Here is a 14580-nt window from a genome sequence, read left to right on the forward strand (position 1 = left end):
ACCCGCTTCTCTTACCATCAACAGATGATCTCACCTCCTACTTTTCTGAGAAACTATGAAGACACAGTGAAGGTATTCCACAAAATTAGCACTACTTGTTATCTGCAACTCAACAGTTGCTCACTTCTGTACCTATTCTTATATTCCTTCTCTTTACTCCAGAGAGTAGAAATACCTTTTTGCCTTTCTGAAAGTTGACTCTGAATCCCATCTCTTCCTTTTTTTTTTTTCCCATCTCTTCCTATCTGAATTCATTTCATTTATTCTCTTTCTGCAGTTTTTCTCATTTTCTACTGGCCTTTTCCTGCTAATAGTTAAATGTTTAATCTTATAAAAAAAAAAAAAGTCCTTTGTGAAATCCAAAACCCTTCTCTTTTTTTTTTTTTTTTCTTTCTTTTCTATTGGCTATATCTGCTTGTATTTTAAGATTCATCCTAGATGTCACCGCCTCTGGAATGGCATCTTTGATTGCTCAGATCTGAGTTTGATACATCATCTGTCCCATATTATCCTGTGCTTAATTACCTTTATTGGTGTTACATAGTCACCTCTGTGATAATTATAATAAGCATTTTTTATTTGTTCTTAGCCTCTTCAATGTAAGAGCATATTCTTTGGAATTTGGTCAAAACAGATGGGGATGATCAATATCTATTTGTTAAATGTGTGAATAAGTATGAACTAATCAGTTATTAAACTTTGCAATTTAAGTTATAAAGAAGTGGGGCCCCTGGGTAGCTCAGTCGGTTGTGTCTGCCTTCAGCTCAGGTCATGATCCTGGGGTCCTGGGATCGAGCTCAGTGTTGGTCTCCCTGCCCAGTGGGGAACCTGCTCTTCCCTCTCCTTCTGCTGTTCCTCTGCTTGTTTCTCTCTCTCTCTCTCTCTCTTCCTGTCAAATAAATAAATCAAGTCATTAGAAATAAGTAAGTAAAATATAAAGAATTGTTGCCACCTTCAGTTTAGGCTGAGACTTTACACTTGCTAAATATTTGAATTTATTTTTTAGAATTACCTCACAGTTGGCCAGTAAAAACAGAAACTTGTTTCATTCCTTTAGAGGAAAAGAACATTTTTTTCTTTTTCTGACATTCCCCCTTTTCCCTTGTTCTACTCTACTAACATATACCTCTTCCTTCCAGCCTCTCGTATTAGGAAATAACCAGTCCAAACCACCACCACTCCTTCTCCACAGAGTACAGATGGGGAACTAAAAATGTTACTGCATAGATGCAAGAAGGATTTAAGCAAGTGAAGTGGAACCAACAAGCTAGAAACTAAGGAATCGGATTAGCTGTGTAGCATAATGGTTAGAGCTGAGGCAGTAGAATGAAATAGACCTGAGTTTGAATCCTTGCCCCAGCCATTATTACCATTACTGTTTGATTTTGAACAGTTTTTACCTAATTCGTTTTTGTAAAAAAGGACATAATGATAGCACCTAACGCACTGAATTGTGAATATTAAGTGAGATAATTAGTGTAAATACAGTGCCTGGCACATAGTATGCATACATGGCAGCTTTAGTTGAAGGTGTATATGTGTAAATTGACAGTGTGGATCTAATTGACTTAAATTACCATAAATTTGTTTCTAGAAGTCTAAACATTAGTCGAAGACACATTTTATATTCATCATCACAGAACATACCATTTAAGAATTAATGCTTCCCATATGGAACCACTGAGAGGATAGTATTGAATCCCTGAAACATAGTGAATGGAGGATGGAAGAGGTTGGGAATCTCCTGGCTAAAGCCATCTGAGAAGCCAGAAGGTGCATATTGTAGAACAGATGCCAATATCAACACTCCATACTCTCTCCTCCAGGCCTCTGTAGAAGCTGTTTCCTCTGTTAGCTGTGCCCTTCTCAAATTTTTCACTTCGATCACCCGTGCTTTTTCTTTTAGACTATCTCAGAACCCTCTTCAGGAAGTTTTGTTTATCTACTAGGAATGCATTCAGATAACAGAAAACCCAAATTATTGGTGGCTTACCAAAATAAGAGTTTGTGTTCTCTAACAAGTCAGAAGTTAGGTATTCTAGAGTGGTGCAGTAACTCAACAATGTCACCAGAGTCCTAGGCTCTTTTTGTTGTGTTGTCTCTTTCCACTCACATCATTGATGGCTGCTACACTTATGTGCCTTTGTCCAAATGGTGAGGCAGGAAGAAGGGAGGAAGGGCAAGATTCTTCTAGAGAAGCTCTGTATTTTAGGATACTTACTTCCATTCTGAAAACTTACTTCAGGAACTTCAGCCTCCAGAGTAATGTCACTTGGGTACTCCTGGCTCTAAGAGAAACTAGAACGTGGAGGGGTTTTATGTTTTGTAGCCTTTATACCAAATGAAGACAAAGAAGAAGGTGGTTAGCATTATATATGTATATTTACACACATACATACACATACAAGTTCATCCCATCTGCCTTACCTTCTCATGTTAAGAGCCCCTGCTTTCATGCACCATATAAAATGTTCTGTACTCCTATTAAAGCTCTTACCACATAGTATGCTAATCACCAGATTAATCTGTTGTATTCTCCAAAAATAAGCTTTTGGAAGTAAAGACTGTCCTGTGGTCTTTATATCCTCAGTGTTTAGCACAGTGTCTAGTATGTGGAATATACTCAGTAAACACTTGCTGAATGATTATTCACAAATAGTAATTATCAAAAAAAATGTATAGTATACATATAATATATTCAGAGAGTTTCTTTGTTTTTTTTTGTTGTTGTTGTTAGTATTTATTACCATATGCCAGACAAGTGCTTTACATATTTTATCAGTCAGTCCTCATAATTTGCCTATGAGGTTAATCTGTTTTCATCTTCATTTTCCAGATAAAGAAGGAGGCTTAGAGGTTAAGTAATTTACCCAAGGTCATAAAACATGATAATTGGTAGAATTAGGCTTTTAATCTAGGTAGTCTGACTCCAGAGCCCAGGCATTTATTTATTTATTTATTTTTTTTAAAGGAGAGCCCAGGCATTTAAAAACTGTGATACACTATATCATTTTTTAAGTATCTAAAATATGAGTTTATACGTACATTTTTGAAATTCTGTTTATTATAATCCAGACAGTGTTTCTAAAAAAAAATTTCTAACTTTAAAATAAATCTGAATAAAAATATTAAAAGCTGACTTCATTATTTTACTGAATTTTAGTAATCAGTGTTTGTAAATGCGGTTTATTTTTTGCATGCAGGTTGTTTGAATGCCCTTTAAAGAGCTCATAATATGCTACTAAAACAAAATAGCTAAAATTATTCTAATTATTTTAAATCACCTACAGTTGTAAAGACTGTGCCACTATGAAATATAGAAGTGAAAAAATATAAAATTGTATCTGCTATTTTTATATTTTTAAAGCCTGGTGTTTTGCCTGTTCATCAGTAAAGACAAATAAAAATATTTGTAGAGGTATAACTGTGAATAAAGCTTTTTTGTTAATGTTTTAATACTTTTACAGTGGGAACCATTCATTTTTACTTAATTTTAATAAATATATCTTAAACTAAATTTCTCATAAGTTATAATACTTTCAGATCTATAATGTCATTATACGTTTGTATAGCTGATCCAATTATGTTTTTTATAACCATTTTAATAGTTGAGGCAAAATCTTATACCCTTGGTATACCCAATACCAGAGTATTAGCTAGACCCCAGCAGAATTTGAAAGCTGCTAAGTCCATATTGCTTAGTTACCTTGCCTTATTAGTTCAGTTAAATGGGACTACATGACAGGTGTAGGAAGGCCTAAAATGTGAGAGAAATGACCATGAGTGTATGGTTTAGAAGAGGTCTGGTTTGGTTAGAGTCAAACACAGCAGCATGGGAAATAATAAATAGTTCATGTGTCCCAAAACATGGTCCTTGGAAGAATAGTTTCATAGGATGTCAATATGTTATGCAAAAAGTTCCAAAAGTCAAAAATGTTTCATGAACTTTGGATTAAAAAGTGTCTTAAGGGCATTAATACACTATTATATTTATCATGAATCTTAAGTATTCAGTTTGTTTTTCCATTATAAAACTTTTTTTTTCCATCATAAAACTTATCTTGAAACCTGTTTTCTAGGCCACCCTATTGAGGAAATGATTGGTACAATCTATAGGGCAGATTTCTAGAATAAAGAGAAATGATTTCCCATATGTTATTATTCAGAACTTCCAGGATATTGAGAACTTCCTATTTATTGTTACTATGTTTTAGGCATATGCTCCACCAGGAAGCAATATTTCCACCAGTTCTAATGTTCAGGGCCCCTAAATAATTAGTTCTGCTTTGGAATTACTAGAATTAATAATGATTAAAAGGGGGTGGGGAAGACTATATTTTGTTTCTGTTAGGAAAGGGTAATATAAATATTAAACAACATTGTTGGAAAATCAGTTGAAATCAAGAAGAAAAATACATATGTTTCATAGACTAGGCAATTCATCAGCAATCAAAGCAAGAATCTAAGGGTAAGATTAGAGAACCTTTGCTTACCTTTCTAAGAAAAAGGGAGGGTATTTTAAATCCATTTGAATCCATATTTTAAACCTCTCAGGAGGAGTATATGGCCTAACTCAGTTAGGGTTCTCTAACTGATCAACATTCCAAGAAAGGACTTTTAAGTATTGCCAGCTACTTCTAGGTCTAAAAAAATGCTGCACAGATTGGCCCTTTTGGGTGACTTACATAGCCCAATAAACCACTGTTTTACAGAGCATGCTATGCTCTGCACTTAGGTCAAGTAAACTCATCTGGGCAAACAGCTGACATGTCTACAGTTCCTGGTCATAGATCAGTCTGTGGGTTTCCTGACTTAAGTCAGCTTTACTAGGATAGGGTTTATTCATGAAAGTTGACCAAAAGAAGACTTCGTAGGATTATCATTAGGAAGGAGAAGTGGAAAGTGATGTGGAATTGCCAGAATACTATTCCTTTTGGAGGGCTAGAGAAACCTGAAACTAGGTGACAGATACTATCATTTAGGTTATTCAAGTAGTGAGGCAGGTAGGTTCCCTCCAGGGGAGAACTCTCAGGAGGGTCCTCTTGCAAGGGAATATAGTAGGAAACTTGAAAAGGTGAACTTGTGTTGAATCTGTATTAATTGTATCCTAGGTTCTGAATATTGATTCACTAATCCTTTAGAGACTCTGCTTTCTATCTCCCACTCCCATTGGACAAAAATTAACAGCCTAGGGGTACGTGGGTGGCTTAGTTGGTTGAGTGGTCGGCTCTTGATTTCGGCGCAGGTTGTGATCTCAGGGTCCTGGGATCTGCTCACATTGGGCCTAAGGCTCAGCATGGAGTCTGCTTTGGGATTCCTTCTCCCCCTCTGCCTCCTCCTCTCCCCCTGCTTGCCCTTGACCCTGTAGACCAGAAGAATGACTCTAGAGACCCACAGGCTGCATCTCTTCCACAGAGGTGTTTTGTTTGGCCCACATTGACAGTTTTAAATTTTCAAATTGGTTGCCACATTTCAAAATTGAGAGAGTTTGCAGAAAAAAAGTTGTGTGTTTGGTCTCTCTTCAAACTTTAGGACACTTAAGTCCTTACTTCCATATGACAACTGTTGGCTGTGCCTATGTAGCAACTACTCCTTTAAAACATGGCATATACTCTCCAGTCTTCTCTGTCCTCACCAGACTTTTAACTCTTCAACACAGATATTTTTCTTCCCTGTAGTCTATAATTTAATCATTTGGATTACCTGTCTGGCATTTGAGTTTGACTTCTGTGTTAGATTCTTAGAGGGCAGGGTTCTTCTGAAAGTCATTCTTTACAGGGCTGAGGGAGCCCTAATAGTAAGTATGAGGATGAGAAGATAGGCTCTTTTTTTTTTTTTTTTTTTTTTTTTTTTTTTTTTGATAGGCTCTTTTTATCTCTTAATAATGTGGATGCTCTTTACTGTCAGTTCTTGCCCTGGCCGGCCATTACAAAAACTAGTCAATAGAAAGCAAAAGTAGGGTAGAACAAAGAATTATGATAGCCCTTTTGAGAGTCTTTCCCATTGGTTAGCCATCGTGTGATTTTATCTTATTTCCCAGTGAAACCTTCCTTGACCACTCTAGTTTAAGGTGTATCCCTTCCCAACACTTTTTCTTCATAGTATTTATCTTAATCATATAACATATGTTTTACTTCTAATTTCGTTGATTGTCTCTCTCCTGGTATTAAAATTTAAGGTCATGCCTAAAGCATAGTAAACACTCAGTGATGGATGAAAGAATGAATATTCTCATTTAATTTTTAAACTTTTCAAGTCTGTCCCATGGTTAAAATCTTAGGTTAGAAGAAATTACTTCAGTATGCCTACTGCTGCAATGATTGGACAGGAGCTAAAAGATAGGTGGAATGTTAGAGTATAATGTATCTGCTTCCTGAGAACCAGACTAATGATGTTAGAGTAGGACTTTCTTTTTATTTTATTTTTTTTTAATTTTTATTGGTGTTCAGTTTACCAACATACAGAAAAACACCCAGTGCTCATCCCGTCAAGTGTCCGCCTCAGTGCCCGTCACCCATTCCCCTCCACCCCCCACCCTCCTCCCCATCCACCACCACTAGTTCGTTTCCCAGAGTTAGGAGTCTTTATGTTCTGTCTCCCTTCCTGGTATTTCCCAACATTTCTTTTCCCTTCCTTTATATTCCCTTTCACTATTTTTTATATTCCCCAAATGAATGAGAACATACACTGTTTGGAGTAGGACTTTCTAAGATAGAAAGATGCAGCCTCCTTATTGCTAAGCCCTTGAAACCAAACCAGTATATTTTAAAGCACATTCATTAAAATGACCACTGTTAGATACGATTAGATGTTTAGATGTCCATAACAATCTTTAACTTTTTTCTTTCATAATTTAATCTACTTCTAATTATATGTGCAGAACTTTCCTAATATATTATACAGAATCTATTCAAATACCTTACTTAACCTGCCTTGGTATATAAATTTTCCAGTGCTTACACTGCAGCCGTTCAGGGTTTCTTGATGTCAGAGGTTCTCTTGGCTTGCTGGTAGTTGAGGCAAGCTGAAAGGGGTTTTTTGTTAGTTTTCAGATGGTCATGGATTCTTTGGATCACCCAGCAGAATTTTAAAAAATTGTAAAAAGCAAAATTTGGGTTTCATTTTTCTTAAACTGTCCCCCTAGTAATTGGTATCTTTCAAATGGACTCATATCACATTCCTAATCTCAGCAGAATATTTTAAGCAAAATTAAACCATTTTCATTTTATATCTTATTCAGTAGGTTTACAAATAGAATAAATTCTCACAATAATACAAATATAATAAAAATTACTCTCTCCATTTGATTTATATTTTCTAGAACTGAGAATAGAAAAATAACTTCCTCTTGCATAGTTTATAGCAGGTAGCTCAAAAGAAAATCACACCCCACCCCCACTGCCCACCATGATTCTATGAAAGCAAGTTAGGAAAGAGAAAATTAACAATTCTAAGCAACAGGCATTGAAAACTAGAGTCCTCATACCTTGACCTTTTTCTCTATCTTCCTTATTCAATCCTGTGGGAGGACAGCTTTCACAACTGGTGGGGCCTGAGAGAATGTAATGTCAGGTATGTTGATTGTTTCCATAAATTAAAAAAGGCTATAGAATAAGGTTCTATTTACCCCCCCTTTTAGTCCTTCTGTCAGTGATGCTGGTGAAGAAAGAGGCCTTTTAGTACTGTATTCCTGAATCGGTATCATCTGAGGGGGAAATATTTAATTTTTTTTTAAATTTTATTTTTGTAGTTTATAAAATCAAATGCAGATTCAAGCATGACTATCCTCCCTACACGATTAACTGAAGAAACAGACTGGAAAATTTAGGTTTCTAGATTTTAGGCTGACTGTTTTACATACAAATTTAAATTAAAACTTTTTAAAAAGAACTTTTCTGATACCAGATTGAAAAGTAAAGTTTAAAGAACTAATTATGGACATGATACTTTGGTTGGTCGTCATCTACCAGAACTCAGTCATTGTCAACCTAGCCAGTTATTTGAAGGGTATATATACATCCTAATAGAAGAGTGTCTGTCTGCTTTTTCTGGAAATAAAGATAATGATCTTCAGATGTCAATTCAACATAACGATTTGCTTGAAAGCTTCACAGTTAAGCCCTCAATTCATTATGGTCTTTGTAAGTATCAGCCCTTACCCAGTCTTGTGACCTTATTTAAAAACAAAAACCAAAAACACACACAACCCTCGGTAACACCTGAGAGGGAAGTCTCATAACAGGAAACACATCACCACAGTGAAACTTATTTCAAACAAAAGAAATTCCTTTTTATTAACATTTGAGGAATTATAGAGTAAACCCAATTCAAGATGGTTCCTAAAAACAGGAACAGATCTCTCCATTCAATCTACGTTGTAACTATATTCCATGGCAGTAAATACTGGGAGTATATTACCTTACCATCTGTTTGAAGGGCTTCAAGTTCTGGTAATCAGACATTTGAAATTCACCCCGGCCCTCAGCAATCCATCTCGTTTGTATTGATAGTTGAGAGGCAGATGTCCTGAGCATACAAGCAGAAATGCTAAAAATAAACTCAGTTTTTGAAATATAGAATATTGTTTCAAGTATTTTTTATGATAGAAGACAAGTAGAAATTTACACATTTGGTTCCAAGTCCAACCTAGGAAAAGCTTTTATTTCTGACCTATTCTGCCTAAATTGATTTCTTTCTCTCTGGTAGCATAGTGGTTATCAGAAATAATTTCTAACTTCTGTTTCATCTTGATGGCTTAGGAGGGAATAGTATCCACCTTTTTCTGCATTAACTCTGTGGAAAGTCACTGCTAGCAGAACATTGTCTTCAGTAACTTAAGGGCAAGTATGATGCTCACATATGAAATCTAGGAGCCTTGTTCTTACGTTGTACCTCCCAAGCTAGTGGAGGTCACCAAGCTAAAATATTTCCTACATTTCTTAAGACATCTTGCTTTTTCAAATAAAAGATTATACACTTGTTGATAGAATTTGATAATAAACTCTTCTACCAAAATCTTTTAAGCAATTACATATTTCAGAATAATCTCTATATAGTAATATTTATCATAGATATTTTATAAATTGCTTTTAATCCTCACAAAAATTTTGTGAGCATTTTATAACAGTTTTACAAATTAGCTTGAATAGCTTGCCAAAGCTATTCAAGCTAATATTAGCTCTGCCTAATATTATGAAGCTAATAAGTGCAAATCTTGAATTTTACTCTTAAGTAAGCCTTCAATTAATTCTATATTCTGCACCTTACTACATATCTTACTGCTTTAGATAGATTAGATTTGAAGGGTCAGACTATCAAGCTCAAGTAGCAGCTGTTTAATTCACTTATATAGGTCATATATTCATAATAGTTATTTATCAATAGGAAACTTGCCTGTTAAACTCAGATTTATAAAAGTTCTATCAAAGCTGCTTTATTACTATGTTAATCACTGGGTAATATTTTTATATGAAAAATCTCTGACACAATTTCAAGAAGGATCAGTGAATCATACATTTTGCAATATTACTCTCAAGGATAAATTGTTGATTTTTTTCAAAATTAAATTCCACCTTAGTGAAAGGTGTTTTTAAATAATGAAAGTAAAAGTGGCATTCTAACCTGCAAGTAAACAAGAATCCCATAATAGATGTGGCATGAAAAATTCCAAGGGAATTGGTGAATTACTCAAATTATGGACAACTATCTAATCTTTTGGGAAATTTTTAATTAGAACCCTGTTTTATAGAAAAACAAATTCCAGAGGAATTAAACACCTAAATGTGAAAAAGAGAGCTTTAAAAAGAAAACAAGGGGGGTGGCTTTATGACATAGGGATAGGGAAGAATTTCAAAACACACAAAAAACACAGATTATAAATGAAAAGATTGATATATTTGACATGCGGGAAATTGAAAACTTCTCTACATCAACAACTCCAAAAACAAAATGAAAAGATGAGCTACAACTAGGAGAATGTAATAGCACATATAGCCAATGGAGGATTGATACATAGGCTACATGATAAATACTCTCATTTTTTAAATGTGTGATTCCTTGAACAGTGATTCTTTAGATGAGATTTTCTGACTACCAGTATCAGCATCACTGGGAACAAACGTATTAGAAATCAGGATTTTCTAGCCCCCACTCAAGACCCTACTGAATCAGAAACTCTGGAGGTGGGATTATGCAGTCTTCAACAGGCTCTCCAGGTGATTCCTCTGCATGCTAAAATTTGTTAGCCATTGTATTATAGTAAATTCAAATGATAAATAATAGGGAAAGATAGCCTTATCTTCAACTAGAAAATGTAAGACTGTGAAGTATTTTTTCATACCAATAGGGTAGCTAACTAACATTTAATCTTAAGTTTTAACAAGGATGTAGAAAAATTGTAGTTTTGCTGTTGGAAATATAAATTGGCAGAACAGTTTCAGAGAGTAATTTGGAAATACCCAATAAAGTTGAAGATGTGCATCCTCTATGACCAAGTATTTCTATTTTTAAAACTATAGAAAAAAAACTCTTGCACAGAGATACAGCAGTCACAAATAAAGAGTTTTCATTGTAGCACTATTTGAAACCATGAAACTATGATAACTCTCAGTAAAGAATGAATAAACTAGTTTTAATCCATGCAACTATTGTATAATCTGTTTAAAGTCAATGAATTTGCAAATATGGCAAAAAGTATCTTTTAAATATGAATAGTGGTACATGTGTACCTACTTCCTGTACTTTGTTTGAAATACTTTATAATTTTAAATTTCAAAAATTAAATGGGATATTACAATATTAAAAGGATTCCCATCTGGCTCTGTCTTATTTTTCAGGATTCTGTTTCAAAAGGTGATTGGGTTTGAGACGACTGTGTGGCTCAGTGGTTGAGTGGCCAGCTCTTGATTTTGGCTTAGGTCGTGATCTCAGGGTCCTAAAATTGAGCCCCACATCAGGCTCAGTGCACTCAGCCGGGAGTCTGCTTGAGGGTTCTCTCTCTCCCTCCCTCTGCTCTTCCTTCAATTTGCTTGCTGTCACACTAAGTAAATAAATCTTTAAATAAAAAAAAAAAGGTGATTAAGTTTGGGCAAATCAGAATCTTGAATCTAGTTGAGGGAGGAAGTATAACCAGACACTGAAAATCATTTTTTGAACACTAAATGCAAAAAACCCCCCAGGAAATGCAAATTAATTGAGTATCAATTCTTGAAAAATTGCTCTGGCCCAAAGTAGAGGGACAAATAGGCATATTCTAAAATCATGTGTCCAAAATTATTAGAGATGAATTTTTAAGTAGTTTTTTAAATTTGTTTTTGGGTTTGTTTTGTTTTTTAAGGAGGGTGCAGCAGGAGAGAGAGAATCTTAAGCAGGCTCCATGCCCAGCTCTGAGCCCCACACAGGGCTTGATTTCACAACTCTGAGATCATGACATGAGCTGAAATCAAGGGTCAGACACTGAACTAAGCTACCCATGTGCACTAATAAGTAGGGTTTCTCTTGTTTTTTTGTTTTTGTTTTGTTTTTTTTTCAGACTTAAAAGTTAAGTGGCAGCATGAAGACTATATATTCTAAAGTGGTGCCTCTCAACCTTTTCTTTTTTTAGCTTGTATTACATTTTAATAAATATAAATATCTTATATTCATGGTTAATTATTTGAAATTTCACAATAAGTTAAATACTATTTTAAATAAATGATTGAATAAAAGATACTGTGATTACAGAGAAGAATCCCTTTCACTTCCTCACATTTTTATCTACATATAGAAAAGAGATCTTCGGTTCTCTCAGAAATGCTAGAGGGAAAAGTCTAACCTTCTAAATTAATCAAGATGGGCTAGACTGTGCTGCCATAACAAAGTAGGCCTGAAATACCAGTGGCATAACCACAAAATTTTTCTTTTATTCACATTATATGTATAGCACAAATCATTGGAAGCTCTTGCTCCACATAGTCCCTTGGGAACCTACATTGAGACACTGGCATGTTGTAGATTCACCATGACATACAAGGTGCACAAAGAGAGAAAAAGAATGGATTGTTGATTCTTAATTATGCTGAGAAATGAAATATATCATTTGTGCTCCATTCATGTGGCCCTAAAGTAACTACAAAGAAAACAGAAATGTCGGTGAGCAAATGGAATATTGATGAGCACTGTCTCTGCTCCATGTTCTCTTTAGTGCATTCCTTGCACCTCATATAAGGAATTAGATAGCTCCATGTTACTAATTCATGGTGTGAATGAATATCCTTTATCAGCCAAAACTTCAGAAGGAAGGGAATTTTCCCTTCTCAATGGTAGGACTCAAATACCAAACTCTACCTTAAACCTTCAGAAGTAACTTGATTTTGTATATCTTACATTATACCTTTTTTTCCCCCTCTGGCTCACATGATATCAAATTGAATGCTGAATCCGATTGTTTGCTACAGGCTTTTCTGTTCAGGATGTGAAAGATCAAAGCACTAACTAGGTCATGTGCAAAATTAAGTATAAAGTGGTTTCCTGGAAGGTTTTTGACACCTAAATCAAACTTTAGTTCAAAGATTTCTTTTTGTATGTCTTCTTACAAAGATTGAAATGTGTTAGAGAAAAGTCCTCATAAGCTTTGAGGTACCAGGGAGTCTCAGTCAAGTGTCTGACTCTTGGTTTCTGCTCAGATCATGATCTCAGGGTTGTGAGATCGAGCCCCGTGTTGGGCTCCATGCTGGGTGTGGAGCGTGCTTGAGATATTCTCTCTCCTGCCCTCTCTCCCTCTCTTAAAAAAAAAAAAAAAATTAGAAGAGATCTTCAACCAAAATAGTAGGAAATTATCATCTTAGTTCATTCAATTAACTAGTATTATTTGAGGTTTCCCCTAAACTTGAAATCGGTTTCAATAACTTTGCTTTGAGAACTTAACTTCTTCTTCTTCTTCTTATATGGGTTCTTTTGATAACATAATCTACTTTGGATTTAATATGATAGGCATTGTTGAGATTAAGTGGGTGATATTAGTAATATTCAACAGGAAGCATTTTAGGAACTAAATTTAAGATTTAAGTGGAAAGAGGTTGGAGGTAGGGAAACCAGCTAGTGTACTTTTTAGTGATTAAGAATCTTTCTAAGTTCCTTAATGGCCAGGACTATTGTGTTGTTCATCTGTGTATTTCCAATCTTTGTAGGTTCATTGTGAGTTTGTAATTATTGTAAATCATCTGTGGAACATGTCAGGAAATAACATTAATGAATAAATAAGCGAGTAAATGAGTTCTTCTTTACTGTTATAAGAAAGACAGCTAAAGACCTAGATTTAAATTGTGACAGGGAAAATAAAGAGCCTGGAAGAATATGGGGGAAAGAGTTAAGAGGGCTAAAAAAAGGATAAAGTGGAGTGTGTGATGAACAAAATTAAGCATACTCCAAAACAACATTGGGGAACTGGAGAAAAGATGTTAAGTAGCAGTTGGGAAAGAAAATGTCTATTTGTGTTTTGTTTGCTTTTTTGAGAGGAGAGTTATTCAGGATATTGCTCCATGCAGGGAGCCCGATGTGGGACTCGATCTCAGGTTTCCAGGATCACATCCTGGGCTGAAGGCGGCGCTAAACCGCTGAGCCACCCAGGCTGCTCTTGTCAACGTTTTCAGTTGCAGTGGTGTTTTGCTTGAAGTAGGCCACCAGAATTTCACTATATTTTTACTATAACAGGGTTTGTGGCACTCTTAAAGCTACTCTTTGGCAAACTAAGCTAGGAAAGAAAGTTATACAGTCTTCTTCATAGCAGAAATTATTTTAAAGGATAGGTTTAGAGACAAAAGGATATAGTTGCAGAACAATTACAGATATTCTTACAAGTAGGTTCTCCAGATAGCAGCCGCTGCTGCAACTCTGAATAATGACATCTGCATAGTGTGGAAAGGGTTGTTGGTAGTAATTCATAATTTTAAACTTTAGTTCTGTCTCCATGTGACAGTAGCATCATTAGTCATGTGTTTTCGGTTTTTGAGAATTAGAAAAGGATCACAGAAATCATCTTATCCATTTTAACAGTTGTAAGGAAAATTTGCCAGAGCACCGAACTTCGTAGCCTGTTAAATGATTAGGCTAAGACTAACTAATGAATATGCTTTTTACTTCTAGTCTCATATTTTACCTATGATACTGTGCAATCCTCCTTCTCAAATATACAGTCCTCCTTTTTGAAATGTGATTAAAGCTGAGAAATTTTTCTCTAAGCATTGGTTTTATTCATATCTAGAATATAAGAATTAATAGGAAAGTACCATTTTCTCTTAATAAATTTTTATGTGCAATAAATTTACCAAACAACTTAACTATTACTTTATTGATGAGAAAAAAAAAAAAAACTAAATTTTTGCTTTGGTAGGTGATTCATTCCATCTGGTTTAAATTTAAACACTCAATGTTTTTTAATTATCATTTTCTTATTAAAATATAGTTGATACACAATGTTGCATTAGTTTCAGGTATAGGACATAGTGCTTCAACAAGTTTCTATACATTATGCTCTGCACACAAGTGTAGTTACCGTTTGTCACCATACAATGCTATTAAAATGCCATGACTATATTCCCTATG

At 34.9% G+C, this 14580-nt stretch overlaps 1 protein-coding gene across 6 annotated transcripts in view; it reads left to right on the forward strand.

Annotated features, from left to right (window-relative positions):
- Positions 1–14580, forward strand: part of RFX7 (regulatory factor X7) — a 132481-nt gene that overhangs the window by 63827 nt on the left and 54074 nt on the right. The window lies entirely within an intron of this gene.

Source organism: Vulpes lagopus, chromosome 2, assembly GCF_018345385.1.
Source record: "Vulpes lagopus strain Blue_001 chromosome 2, ASM1834538v1, whole genome shotgun sequence".
NCBI lineage: Eukaryota > Metazoa > Chordata > Mammalia > Carnivora > Canidae > Vulpes > Vulpes lagopus.